General features: G+C 33.8%; 1 pseudogene; it reads left to right on the forward strand.

Annotated features, from left to right (window-relative positions):
* Nucleotides 1-9,103: 9,103 nt before the first annotated feature.
* Nucleotides 9,104-12,119, forward strand: LOC133863415 (cucumisin-like; annotated as a pseudogene).
* Nucleotides 12,120-15,815: the final 3,696 nt, after the last annotated feature.

Raw genomic sequence — 15,815 nt, forward strand, 5'->3', positions numbered from 1 at the left:
TCTTGGAATCTTGACCTCTTTAGGGGTTCTTTGCATATTATTTTCGGGTGGGCTTGACTTTGCCATGAGGTGGATCACTTGGTCCGGCCCGCTCGGTGAATTGATGGGCTTGGTTAATGGACCAAGTAGTTGGTTTTCATTTGGGCTGTAAATAGTAAATGGGGGAATTTGGATTGTTGAGCCATTTACTAGCTATTAAGAATATTTCCAAACAAGTGGTATCCTGATTATTGGAATTTAATTGATCAGATAAGAGAAGCTGTCTTAGTAATAGGAGTTTGTGTCATTATTAAAGCGCATTTGGAAATCAGCTTTTAAAACCAATTTTCCAACCTTGACTTTACTTGATCCAAAATTTGATTTATATGGGAAAAGGAACTTAAAAACTTATGCTTCGTTTGTTTCAACGTAAAATGATTTTCGTCGTAAAATATTTTTGACGAAATCATTTTAAAAAAATATATTTTTTTTCAAAAATATTTTCCGGCGTTTGGTTTGCACGAAAAAATTACAAAAGGAGAAAATGCAACTGTCGCCGAAATCCGGCAATGTCTAATCGCCATTGTCGGATTTCGGCGAGCACGTTTGGCTGGATCCCGGCCATTTTGGCCAAATCCAGCCGGATCGATCTGATTAGATCCAGTCGGATTCTGGCCAGTTTGGCCAGATCCGGCCGGCTTTTGACCATGGTCAGATTCCAGCCAGATTCGGCCGAAATCTGGTACGCCGGCGGCGGTGGCCAGATGTCGCCGGATTCCGGCGCTGACAGTTTTCCGGTGGCCAGATTTCGGTGCCGCTGGATTCTGACGATTGACCATTGTCGGATTCCAGCAATCTGATATCAAACGTGCATACAAGGACGAAGAATTTAAAGAAGGTTTTACGGTTAAACCGAAAATGATTTTCGTTGACTATTATTTTCACTCTTACCAAACATCGTAAAATACCGAAATCATTTTACGCCGAAACAAACGGAACATTAAGTACAAACTCAACCATAAAAAAATAGAAAAGGCTAAAAATGTGGAAATGTTAGTGTTTTTTCCTGTAAGAACTTTTTTTCTTTGATTTATTATTATTATTATTATTATTATTATCTTTTTGACAACTTTACGTAAGAACCTTTTCTAGCTAGGAGAAAAGGATAAAAAAAATATGGAATTATTTAGTGATTTTTCGTGTAGGAGCTCTTTCTTTGATTTTTTTTTCTTATGCTTTTGTTTTTTGTTTTTTTATAAGACTACACAAGTCTATAGTAGCACCCCCTTCAAAAAGAAAAAAAAAAAAAAAGAAAAAAAAAAAAAGGTTATAGTAGCACCGCATAAAATATTCGAGTATTCAATTTATATAACGACTTAATATAGTCGGGCCATTACAGTTCTCAATGAAATGATTCCAAGGGAACCCAAAAAAAAAAAAAAAAAAACTGCAAAATGAGAAGCTTCTTTTCAATTTTTCTTAATGTTTCTTTGAAAAACTAACGTGTGACAAAAAAAAAAAAGAAAAAAAAAGAGAGAGAATTTATACCAACCTTAAAAATATGGTGAACTGGTTTTATAAGGAATTTTTCAATCCTTGGTAGAAAAATTGCATGAGTCTCCACTTCTCATATCCATGTGGAGGACACTGAATCAACATATCTTGAAATCTCTCTGAACTCTCGGAAAATTTCTCATCCTCCTATTGAGTAAATGAACTTATTTCCTTCCTACACTCATTGACTTTGGACATGTGGAAAAATTTATTGTAAAACTTGTTTAGAAAGTTTTCCCAAGATGTGATTGATCCAGACATGTTTGAATCCAACCATGCCTTAGCTCTATCATGGAGTGAGAAAGGAAATAGCCTAAGGTGCACAGACTCTTCAAAAAAATTTTGAAATTTGAATGTGGCACAAATGTCTTTGAATTTCTTCACATGGCTATAAGGATTTTCGAGGTCCAAGCCATGGAATGCAGGTAGGAGTTGGATGACATGAGGCTTGAGGTCAAAGTATGTGGCATTGGTTGGGGGTAACACTATACACGAAGGAGAGTTAGTCGCAACAGGTGCAAACAAATCTCTAAGTGACCTAGTATGATCAACATTTTCTCCCCTATTCCGCTCATTCTCACCCCCATGCATGTTATCTCCCATCTCAACAGAATTTCTAAGCCTTCGCCTAAGAGTTCTTTCAATCTCGGGATCTAAAGATGTCAAGTCTAGATTCAATGATCTTCTACCAAGCATGCACCAAACATACACAAATCTTTAACAAAACTAAAATAAAATAAAAGAAATAAAACAAACAGTAAAATAATGTAAAACAGAAACAAAAAACTAGAAACAGTACTGGAACAGAAATACTTACCTGGTTTCGGGCTGCTGCTTTCTGCAGAAACTCGCTCGATCGAATGTCAGTTCGATAACTCTTCTTCATCATCATTGTTAGATAACTCTTCATCATCATCATAGGTCGTTTCATTCTCATTATTGGCCTCATCGTTGATTAACATGCTTCTATCAATAACTATTGGTTCTACATCATCTCTATGTAACGGAGTTAAGTCTTCATCGTTTCCTTGTTGCACTAGTGCATGATCCCCAACACATTCATCTTCTTCGTCCTCATCACCAAAGCCTTCGTCTTCTTCTTCAATCTCTCCCTCTAGTACAGTTGGAACATCATATATATTTCTATGGGTCACCTTTTGTACTACTTGCCAACTACTACCCAATTTGGCATCTTTTAAGTAAAATGCTTGTGAAGCTTGGCATGCTAGGACAAATGGGTCAGATGCATACCATGTACGCGATGTATTCACACTCGTAAAATGCTCATCTATTTGTATTCTTGTTCTATGCTCAATGTCCCACCAATCGTACTCAAATAAATACACACGATTTCGACCATAACGTAACACTAGAATGTTCTTCAACTCACCATAGAAGTCAATAGTCTTCATGCGATGCTCACCTGGAACAATTATACCACTATTTTGGGTATGTAGAGTCCGTTCATAGTCTTTTATGTGAAACCTAACCCCATTCACAATATAACCTTTAAAATTCTCATGCGTCGACACATCATACGTAGGAACGCCTTCAGTCCATAATTCTTGCAAATCATCCACTAACGGTTGCAAATACACATCAATATCATTTCCAGGTGCCTTAGGCCCAAGGATAAGTAAGGACATTATCATATACAGATCTTTCATACACCTCCACGGAGGTAAATTATACGGCACAAGTACTACTAGCCATATGCTATAAGATGTACTCATATTACCAAATGGATTGAAACCATCACTTGCTAAACCAAGTCGCAAGTTGCGGGAATCCTGAGCAAACTGAACATGTTCTTTATCAAACTCTTTCCACAATATTGAATCAGCTGGATGTCTTAGATTTCCATCATCTTGACGCCCATCTTTGTGCCACCTCATATCTTTGGCAATATCTTTCGACATAAACAATCGTTGCAATCTTGGTTTAATTGGGAAATACCGTAAGACCTTATGTGGAATTTTCTTACCTTTACCTTTGACCGTTGCCCATCTTGAAGTTTTGCATGTTGGACATTCTTCTTTATCAGCGTGATTCTTCCAAAAAAGTACGCAATCATTCTTACATGCATGTATCCTCTCATAACTAAAACCCAAGTCTCGCCTCAACCGGTTTGCTTCATAATATGATCTTGGTAATGTCTCTCCATTTGGAAGAGCTCTCTTTATCAAGTCAATCACCATATCAAACGCCTTGTTACTCATATTGCAAAGTGTCTTTATATGAAGTAGATTTACAGTGAAAGAGAGCTTTGAAAACTTCTTACAGCTTGGATAAAGTTCACGTCGAGCATCTTGCAACACTTGGTCAAAAGTTCTCGATTCGTAATCATTGGTTGTTGGACCTGGTGTAGTCGAGGATTCACCTGCATTAGCACTTGGAAATGTCCCCATACCGATGTCATTTAACATTTATTCAACCTCATCAATATCCTCCGAACTTGCATTATCATCATTATGATTGACATGCTCATTTATACGAAACAGGTCTTCTTCCCCATGAAATACCCACTAGGTGTAGTTCATATCAATTCCGTTAATGAATAAATCATCTTCCACCATGTCTATAGGCTTATAATAACGATTCTCACACTTGCGACATGGACACTTGATCCTATTAAGCTCATCCACGTGACCACGTGCCATTCTAATGAATTGTTCAACACCTTTGGAATATTTCTCACCAAATCTACGAGTTTCCTTCATCCAAGTCTTATCCATCTCGATGTCTATTTAACTAAAGTCTTCGTACCAGTTTATAAAACAAGCTACAATGGGACTGGGTCAATAAAGGTAAAATTAATATTAGTTTTAAATAAAGCTATGAATATATACAGTGCTTTTATTACGCAAAGGATAAAAAGATGAATTGCACAAAATCAACAATATGACAATATGAAGTTATCAAATATCTTTCTTCTTCAATAACAGTCCAAGGCAACTTCAAAACTATAATTAAGTAAGCGCAGTCTAGCACATTAGATTCAAATTTGAAGAGATTCAATATACTGATAAGAAACCAGAAAGCAAAATTTTGAAACTCGCAAACTATTCTAAAGAAACAATTCAAATAAGATCATATACGAATCAGAATAATGGATAGGCAACAAGCCACCAACAAGAGTGTATCAAGGGACAATCAAGATATCCTAAAGAAAAATCTAATATTCAAACAGCATGACATTGGATGTAAAATTCTTAGAAAAAACCCTCGGATCGCATAGGTATTTGGGTCATTGACAACATAACCATGCAGACAGTAGTATCATATATGAGTTGGCAGGTGGAAATAATGGATTAGGATCCATTATTTCACATATTTTCATCTTTCTTCTATTCAAATTTGTGGGGTAGCAAGGGTTTTTTTTTTGGTTGAAATTCCAGCCTCAAGAATATGCAGTGTTTGTGATCGTGCAATGAATATTGTGTACTTACATTTTTGGCAACAGTAATAAATGCTTCCTTGTGGCTAATATCCGAATTATTGGCCTTGATCCTCTGAATCTCCTCTCTACATAGGAAGGAAGGTTTGTCTTACATGAGAAATGGGAATGTTATAGTTTGAATATATACAATGTTTTTATTATACAAAGGCTAAAAAGATATCCAAAAATGGAAAACAACAGCTCATGATAAAAAATAAAAAAAAAATAAAAATAAAAAAACCAAAACAGGGGAAGTCACCTAAAAAAAAAATCTATATTGCCTAGAATCTATAATCAAAACAATTATTTATGAACCACTTAAGTGCCTATTGATAAACTATAAAACTTTCTAAAGAAAAGTGCATCCCGATTAAAAACTAAAGGAATTGAAATCGAGCGATTACTCACAAAGTAAATATATATTCTTATATTAAAAAAAAAAGAACAAAAAAAAGAAAAGAAAAAAAAAAAGAAGAATGATGATTGCAAATAATACACATTTATTAAACAATACAAAAATATATAACTCTAGCTTTCTAAAACACTTTTCGATTGATTAACATATTTTTATCAAAATTCTAAAACAAATAAATTAAAAAAAAGGCATGACTTCGAGCATTCCTAAAAGCCTCACCAAATCTTACTCACCATTGGAAAAAAAAATAAAAATGGTTCAATAGTAACATAATTTCTCTTCTTGAATTCAAGAAAGAAAGAAAAGACAAAAACATTTAGGCTTAATTAAAACTAAAATACACATAGACGTACTCTTATTCTACACATATGCATGTGAATCTAAATTAGAAGTACATCAAAACAGAGTAGTTTTCTTGTGATAATTAAGAGAGATATTAAGCTTAATTGTTCTACCTGATTGACATATCCAATAAATTAAATGACACATCCAATAAATTAAGCTTAATTGTTCTACCTGATTGACACATCCAATAAATTAAATGACCAATAGAAGCTAAATGTAAAAAGGAGATCGAGCCAGGGTACATATTTAAAAAATAATCTAGTAATCCTTAGCAAAATGTAATCATAAAAAAACAAAAACATATTAAGCTTAATTAAAAATTAAAAACACAGACATATATGCAGTACTCTTAGACGTACATGACAACAAAGACGTGGATTTTGTGTGATAATTGAGTTGGTGCAGGCAATTTAATAATTTCCTAGTCTCAAAAAAAAAAAGTTAAAAAAAAAAAAAAAAAATCAAATCAGTCTTGATTGCAAGCCTAAAACGATAACAACTCCGGATGAAATAAAACTACAATTAATCCAAATTGCTCATAAACTATTTTGTGGAAAAGGGAAAAGTTTTAGGTCACATATTGCTATCAATCTATAGGTTTTAGGTGTCACTATTTTCAAAACATAGCATACTTTCGTCTAAAATTGTCCAACAATAAAAGATCCAAATCCCAATTTAAAGGCATCACTTTTTTTTACTATTAGCACTAAAATAAAATAAACATAAAATTAACCTCTAAACAATAAAAGATCCAAATCCCAATTCAAAGGTTCACAATTTTTTTTGGGAGTAAAACGTACAGATCAAAACGAGATAGAGAGTGAGAGAGACCTGAGAGAGAGAAACAGTTTGATGATGAGATAATGCCCCTTTTCTTTGCTTTCTTTGTTTTCTTTGTTTTTTGTTTTTTTTTTTTATTTTGCTTCTTAAACTATAAAAACCTAGTTTTGGACCTTTTGGTTTGTGCGGGAAAGAGTCCCGCGTGCAACTAGTGGAAGTTGATTTTTTTTTTATTTTTTTTTTTTTTGGGGGTAAAAAGCCTAGCTAGTCGATACTTTTTGTGAATGGAGTAGCGCCAGATTCAATTAATTAGCATTAATTGCTTATGGCCTTATGGGTTGGGCGGTTGGCTAACTTTGGCCTCTTTTTTTTTTTTTTTTTTCTTTTATATATATATATATATATATATATATATATATATATATATATATATATATTTATTAATATTTTTTTTTTAAAAAAAGGACTAAAGTATTCTTATAAATTCCAAAACAAATAAAATAAAATTAATTGTTTACAAAAATTTAAAAAATTACAATGAACCCCTTGGTTTTTCAAACTTCTTCTTCTTTTTTTCTTTTTTCTTTTTTAATTTTGTTATAATTATAATTTCTTATTTTTTTTTTTAATTTTATGAAGCATATTTTTGTCATTGAGGGGCCAATATTAACATTGTTTTGTAGTTTAAATGGAACATTGACAATAGATCAATTTGAGGAGGTATGTGTATTTTTTCCTGAAAAATATATAAGTTTGTGATCAATTAATCATTTGATTGTATCACGATTAATTTTGCACGTTACTAAATTTAGTAATACGCAAATTGTTCGCACGTTATTGAATTGGTAACGTGCAAAATTAGTAACGTGCAAATTCTTGCACATTACAAAAATAGTAACATGCAAAATTCTTCCACGTTACTAAATTGGTATAAAAAATAATAATTTTAAATTTTAAATTATTAATGACGTGTCAAATTTAACACCTCACTAAATAATAATGATCTATCATGATCGATCATGATTTACCATGATTGATCGGAAGATTTATTGATCCTATTGATTTATAATGATCGATCAGATGATTTATCATGATCGATCGGATAATCTATCCGATCGATCATGATAGATCAATATGATCGATAGATCATCTAATTAATCATGGTAGATCATCCGATTGATCATGATATATTAATTAATATGATCGATAGATCATGATAGATCAATATGATCGATAGATCATCCGATCCATCATGATAGATCGATAGGATCGATAGATTATGATAAAACAATAAAAGATTGATAGACTATCTAATCGATCATAGTGCATTAATTAGTCGGATAGATCGTGATAGAGTTCGATCGATCAGACTTGACATAGTGAAGGTTCGACTGAATGTCCGATCGATTCTAGTGACTGTGACATGTCAAATGTAAAACGTTTAAAAAAACACCTTCAAGTTAAGTCCTTTTTTTAAAATTAAAAAAATAACTGAAAATTTAAAAAAAAAAAAAAAAAAAAAAAAAAAAAAAAAAAAACAATTTTTTTTTTTAAAAAAAAACTAAAAAAGTTATTTTTTTAAAAACAAATCAAAAAAATTAAATAAAAGCGAAAAAAAAATTTAAAAATTAAAAACAAAAAGATTTTATTTTTTTAAAACAAAACAAAAAAAAAAACTGAAAATTATTAAAAGAATTAAAAAAATACAAAACAAACGGAAAGACTAGTTTCCTATTAAATTAAAAAAAAAAAAACAAAAACAAAAAAACAATTTTTTTTGGTTTAAAAAAAAAAAACAAAAAATTATAAAACTTAGTTGGAGTCCATTGCAACTTTTTTTTTTTTTTTTTTTTTTTTTTTTTTTTTTTTTTTCACTTTGGAGGCAAAATTGCATATTAGATTAAACTTGGGGGGGGGGGGGGAATGTAAGTTAAATACATGATCAAACATTAGCAACGGTTATCGTTAATTTGAGTCAAGTATATTATTTATGGATCATTTTAGCAACGATTATTCTAGTCGTCGCTAATAGTCAAGTGTTAGCGATGACTATGTTGTCACTAATAACAAACGTTATTAGCGACCACAATATTAGTCGCTAGTACTTGACTATTAGCGACCACTATTCTAGTCGTCGCTAATAGTCAAGTACTAGCGACCACTGTTGTGGTTGCTAATAATGTTTGTTATTAGCGACCACTAAGTCGTCGCTAATAAGTTAAATATTGTCGTTAATAGTTTTTATCTAAGGAAAAAATTCCCGCCACAACATTAATGACGACATATTAGCGACGACAAAATTGTCGTCATTGATGTTGAAACTTTTTATGACATTAGCGACGACCCTAAAATGTCGTTGCTGATGAGCGACTATTAGCGACGACTTGTGGGTCGTCGTTAAAAAATTGGTCGCTAAAGATCATTTTTCTTGTAGTGGATTAAATTCATCCATTCATATCAACTTTTAGAATAAATGATAATTTAACAAGCTTTTTGTGTGAACGAATTTCCGTTAAAGGAGATAATAAATCCTGTCAAAGTTATGTGTTGGGGATTGAAATGTTCTTAGACCTCTAATTTGTGAAATTTATATGCTTGCATTCAGCAATATTGGATCAGAGTCTCTGCTCTATAGCTACAAGAGGAGTTTCAGTGGATTTGCAGCGAAGCTAACCGAGCAAGAAGCTCAAAAAATGACTGGTCGGTGAACCAAATTCTCTCCTCCCCCTAACCACCCGTGGGTATAGGGTATTCTTGGAATTAACTCATGTTTTCTATGTCCATCACAAAATGTTGTGACAATGAATATGTAGGAATGAATGGCGTAGTGTCTGTGTTCCCTAGCGAACAAAAAAAGCTTCAAACAGCAAGGTCATGGGCCTTCCTTGGCTTTCCGAAGCAAGTTCCTCGAAGGCCTATTGAAAGCGACATCATTATAGGAGTGCTTGACAGTGGAATTTGGCCGGAGTCAGATAGCTTTAGTTACGAAGGATTTGGTCCACCACCTACCAAATGGAAGGGCACCTGCCAAGCCTCGACCAATTTCACTTGCAACAAGTATATACATCTTTACAACCCTATGTTTTGCCTATCTGCACGACCGCACATATGCAAAGACATACATAGAGTCAAAAAGCACAACAAATTAACAAATGTGGCTACACTTATGCAGTAAAATCATTGGACCACAATATTACCGTTGCAGTGGACTTTTGGCGAAAATGATGTGAAATCTCCTAGAGATACAGAAGGCCATGGGACACATACTGCATCAACAGCAGCTGGGAACCTAGTTAGCGGGGCAAGCCTACTGCACTATGGCTTCGGAACAGCACGAGGAGGAGTTCCATCAGCACGTATTGCCGTCTACAAAATATGTTGGACGGCCGATGAGGGGTCCTGTGAAGATGCTAACAATATGAAAGCATTTGATGATGTCATTGCTGATGGCGTTGACATAATATCTATTTCCGTCGGTGGCGAAACTCCTCAGGACTATTTTAATGATCCAATTGCCATTGGCGCCTTTCATGCTATGAGAAAGGGAATATTGACATCAATGGCTGCGGGTAACGAAGGTCCAGCTCCAAAATCCGTCAAAAACTTTTCTCCATGGTCTCTCTTTGTGGCTGCGAGCACTATAGACCGAAAGTTCTCCACTAAGGTCCAATTAGGTAACAAGAAGATCTATGAGGTAACCAAAAAGTCCGGCCTTGTGTTATATAAGCTGCTTTGAATATCTATATTATCAGTGCAATGCGAGCTACTATCTTCTTCATTTTACTCCAATTTATTAATACCTAAATTTTAATTTGGAGAATTTCTTTACTCCATGTGTAGGGAATTTCAATTAATACTTTTGACCTCAAGAATGAAATGTATTCAATATTCTATGGTGGAGATGTACCAAACACTAGAAGAGGTTTCAATAGGTCCGATTCCAGGTAACTACAAAATGAAATGTATCCAATAATTATTACTTTTGCTTTTGTTTGCATAAATCTATGAAACTGGCAGATGAAATATTTCTTGTGTTTTAGAATAGCAGTACCAATTGTAGACACATTCCAACGTGATAATTAAAATGGGACTTAATTATTGTTAAAATGCAGGTATTGCAAAAAAAATTCACTAGACCAAGATTTGGTGAAGGGTAAAATTGTACTTTGCGATGTCCAAACTACAGGGTAAGGGGAATTCTTAGCTGGTGTTGTGGGTACTGTGATGCAAGGCCGAGCACGCCAAGATGTTGCTAAATCTTTTCCCTTGCCCGCATCTTACATTCACTTGGAAGATGGTAGCAAGGTGTACTTATACATAAATTCAACAAGGTATTAATCTAAAATATTTTAGACATTAATTGAAAGAAGTTCGCAAAATGTAACATTAATCCTAACGAACACACAATTTACAGGGGTGCAACTGCGACTATTCATAAGAGTAAGGAGGTTAATGATACATTTGCTCCTTACATAGTCTCCTTCTCATCCAGGGGTCCGAATCCAGTTACACCTAACATTCTCAAGGTAACCTAGTACTAAACTTATTTACATTTGTGCTCTTGTATTACTAATTATCTCATTGAACCCTTTTTTTGTGATGTTGTAGCCGGATTTAGCTGCTCCCGGAGTTCACATTCTAGCTGCATGGTCTCCAATTTCTCCAATTTCCGAAGTTAAAGGTGATAATAGATTGTTGCCATACAATATAATCTCCGGGACATCAATGTCTTGCCCACATGCTACAGCAGCAGCTGCCTACATCAAATCTTTTCAACCCACATGGTCACCTGCTGCAATCAAGTCGGCTCTTATGACCACTGGTAATATCTATATAATGTATAATCTCATCTTGATAACCATAACCATGGCCAGCTAACTCCCATTTGGTGTATTACTTGCAGCTGTTCCCATGAGTGCTAAAAAAGAACTCTGAAGCTGAATTTGCGTATGGTGCAGGCAATATAAATCCTCTTAAAGCTCTATATCCTGGTTTAATATATGATGTGGATGAACTTGACTACATAAAATTTTTGTGTAGTGAAGATCAATATAATACCACGTTATTACAAATGGTTACTGGGGACAACAGTACCTGTTCTGAAACCACTCACGGTACCGTCTTTGATCTAAATTATCCTTCTTTTGCTCTATCCACGTCACCCTCGGAATCTATCAGTCAAGTTTTCAACCGGACCGTCACCAATGTTGGATCACCATCGTCTACGTATAAAGCTATTGTGACCACCCCACTTGGACTTACAATCAAAGTGAACCCTTGTGTTCTATCATTCACATCTTTTGGACAAAAATTATCGTTTGCACTCACTATTGAAGGAACAATAAATAAATCCATTGTCTCTACTTCTTTAGTGTGGGATAATGATACCTTCCAAGTGAGGAGCCCTATTGTTGTGTATGTTGCATGATGCATGACATTCTATAATCTATGGTACATGTATTACATAAATAATTCTAAGAAAAAGCTTTGAAGGAATATGCATGAAAGGTTAGAATGAAAGCAGTGGTGGAAGGCAAGGGATTTAAAGTGGTTGTAATTTATGCCTTTAATTTGCTTCAATTCTGCACTGTATTGTAGTTTACCAAATAAAGATTCTACTTTTAATTTAAATAGCATATTACCCGCATTATGCACATTTTTTTTTTCATCCTAATTTTTTGTTATAATAATTTTTTTATATATATTTTATAATTTAATCTTTTATATATTACACGGGATTACTAGTATTCACAGAATCACAGCTGGGAATTCAATTTGATCTCAATATTCCATACCTCACAAGCGGCTATATATGTTTGTAATATATATATCTTAGAAAATTATATCTTCGATCAACAAAATTCAATTCAAAAGTTTTTTCAATATCATATGATCCATCACTAAGAAACAAAGTGGAGGATAAAAGTTTACACAAAATAAAAGCAAAGTATTAAGAAAATATAATGAAGTTTGATGAATCAGAATATCCAGAGATGTATGTACGCATCAAGTAAAGCTAGTAAATTCAAGGGGAAACTTTACTTGCAGTCTTGCACCTTTGATGTGCCATGGATGTTGTAATGTTGACATTGAATTATCAAAAATTGCAATATAGATATTTAATTTTTCAGCTATTTTTAACCTCACTTTTATCGATAAATTTTGTATTAACTCAAACCACTAAAATGTAAAATGACTTTTATACCCTGTAAAATTTATAAAATACAAATTTGGAAATTTACCTTTAATTAAAAAAGTTTGTTTTTTTTTTTTAAAAAAAAAATAAAAAATAAAAAAAGGTAAAACAACATGAGCTTAAAAAAGAAAAAAGCGGACCCACTACTTAGCTGTCGGTCACTATACCCACGGCGTGAATGTCCACTTTTTTGTTAATTTTAAAAATATTGGGGGTATATATAAACAATAAATTGCGACCGGCATGACTCCAATTACATCCTGACATACCAACAAATTATGATTGAATGAGACAGGATGTAATTAAAAAAAATAAATTTAATCATTTAATCAATACTATAATACCGTTGTTATGCTTTTATACCATGCAAATGAGACTTCTTGTAGCATTTTTGTGTGAATGGAACCTCGTCCAACTGCTTATTGCCTTGCCCATATACACAAATATATAACTATATTAGTTTGCGAGACATGTTATATGTACATTTTTTGTACATCTCTTTTCTAAATCAATCATTAATTGGATCTGTAGGTCGGGACTTACATGTAAGTCATTGTGGGTCCTACAAATCTAATGATTAATTTAAAGTGATGTACAAAAAATGAATAATAATAATTTCTCTAAGCCTACATGCACAATATCATTGGTAGAATATAAAACCTGTTAAATCGTATGAGACATTTGGCCGTGAATAAAGTGGAAGGAATTTGCCTTTTGGTCATTATGAGAAGTTGACTGGCCAACAAGAAGAGAGAAGGCTAGACCGAGGGGGAGAAGCCATGAAAGACTAGAAATTTTGCTTGCCATTGGAGGGTTATTTATAAAACTTGGCTATCGCTCGCGTTTTATGTAGGTATCTTCATATAGACCTACCTGTTTGAAACAACTGTACGTATCCCTCATCACTTGTTTCTTAAATTGCTTGAATTTATGTATTATTTCGGCAATTTAATAATAAATATTTTAAATATGAGTGATAATTTGTATTCGCGTGTTGAGTTCGAATTGTTTCGAGTTATGGATATAAGACTATATAAGTTAACTCTAACCTGACTCATTTAATTAAATTTGTCAGATTCCTCAACCCTAACTTGCTAATTTTGTATCAGGTTCGAAGGTCATGTTGAAAATTGCAAACCTTGGATATCACGTGTCGAGCTCGGATCGTGTCGAAGTATGAATAGAAGATTATATAGATCAAATTATTCAAATTTAACTCGACTCATTTAATGAATTAAATGGATAATATCAATCAATTTTAATAAGCTAATTTCATGTTGAATTCGATTCGAATTCACTTATTATGTAACAAATTGCCAGCCTTAATTCATTCCCATAACACGATAGTTTTCTTGGCCGACCCAAAAGGAAATTAAAAAATGGATATGATCTAGAAGATGAGAAGGAGATGAAGGTTGTGATTCAATGCCCAACGTGGGAAGTGGTGTGTTGCATTTGGCTGGAGATTAGTCTGTGGATCTTAGGTTGGGCCTCTACACTCAGCACACCCTATTTCTATGGGGCTAGCCCAAAGTACTGCTATGCCAAAAGATAAAACTGGATACCCTGATTTAAAATAAAAAAAATAAAAAAGGTGGCTAGCAAGGAGTGTCCTCCGAGCCTGCCCCAAATTTGGATGGGGTTGGCTGCGAGCCACCCCTAGCCACCTTTGGGTGGCTTAGGGGCCACCCTTTTTTTTTTTTTATTAAAAATTTAAATAATTTTAAGGTTTTAATTTTTTTAGTTTTTATTAGAAGTGACACGTGTCGTTATTTTATTGGCGTGGACGTGGCATATTAACATAATCTATCAAGGGTTTTGACAGAATTTGATTGCATGGAATAAATTGTTTTTTTGGCATACCTCAGACAGAAACCTCTAAGTTTATTTAATAATAACACATGGAGCTAATTGTAAATTAAAAAAAAATAAAAAATAAAAATAAAAATTCCACACACACACACACAAATTGAATTTGCATTTTTTCTTTTCTTTTTTAATAGATCCCTCAATTTGATGCTGAGATCGTAGACTTTCGGAAGGTGTTCATTTTACTATTCCTCAGCGATATTGGGCCGCCCAAGGAAAAGTCTCATGCTATGATGGGTCTTGTGCACTGGCCTAGGATCAGTTGGGCACACGTAACATGGCCCATCTAACCCAGATTGCTATGATGAGCCGGGATACATATATTCGGGTCTTTGGGCGACTTTCGGGTGGGCTTTTCAAAACATAGTCGCCATCTTGAAGGAGTACTCGTTTTTCGACTGGGCCGGGCCAGGCCAGATCGAGCAAAAAAAGTTTTGACTTCCAATCTTCTAATCTTTATAATTTATTTCTGCGTAACAGATTTTCAATGATCTTTTCACTGGAGGCAAGCTAAACTCAAGTAAAAACCTGTTCGCGGCCATCTCCAAACAGAGAACAGACCAGACTGGCATGAGATTCAAATTTGCAATTGACAAGACTAATCATCATCAAACCCAAATAATTCCTAGTATCAAGTTGTTTGTATCTTATTTAGGCCATTTTGATGTTTAATTGTGGCTTTCACTGCCTTCATATTTTGGAGGGTTAGTTGTAAGTAATACACCATAATCTTGAAGACCGATTTGGGAGGCCGGACGAGTCATTGGAGTAAGAAATGGTGGAATGGTAAAACTATTCATTTAGGTGCAAAATAAAGAGAAAAATAGAGACAATAGCACACATAGAATTTGTGTGAGACAGAGATAATTAATAGCACAAAGGAATGACCTCCAATGGCGCAATTAACTTGGCTCCTTCCTTACTCTTCACTCACTCCATCCATGACACCTTGAACTAAGAATTAGTGTAAATTTTTCGTTCTAAATATGAGTCACTATCTCGAACATGGAAAATGAGTAGGGAAAAACACCAATTAAGGGTAAATTGAATATTTTTGTATTCCTTCTTCCTTTTACTTTCTCCATTTCTTCCATTACCGGCCAATTAAACAAATGGAAAATATCATTTCACTCTTCATTTTTCATCCTACCCTATATTCATCTCACTTTTGTATTCTACCATTCATTGTTAACAAAAACAAATAGATATGAATTATTTCTTAATATATTTTAATTTTC

This window comes from Alnus glutinosa, chromosome 3 (genome assembly GCF_958979055.1).
Source record: "Alnus glutinosa chromosome 3, dhAlnGlut1.1, whole genome shotgun sequence".
Taxonomy (NCBI): Eukaryota; Viridiplantae; Streptophyta; class Magnoliopsida; order Fagales; family Betulaceae; genus Alnus; species Alnus glutinosa.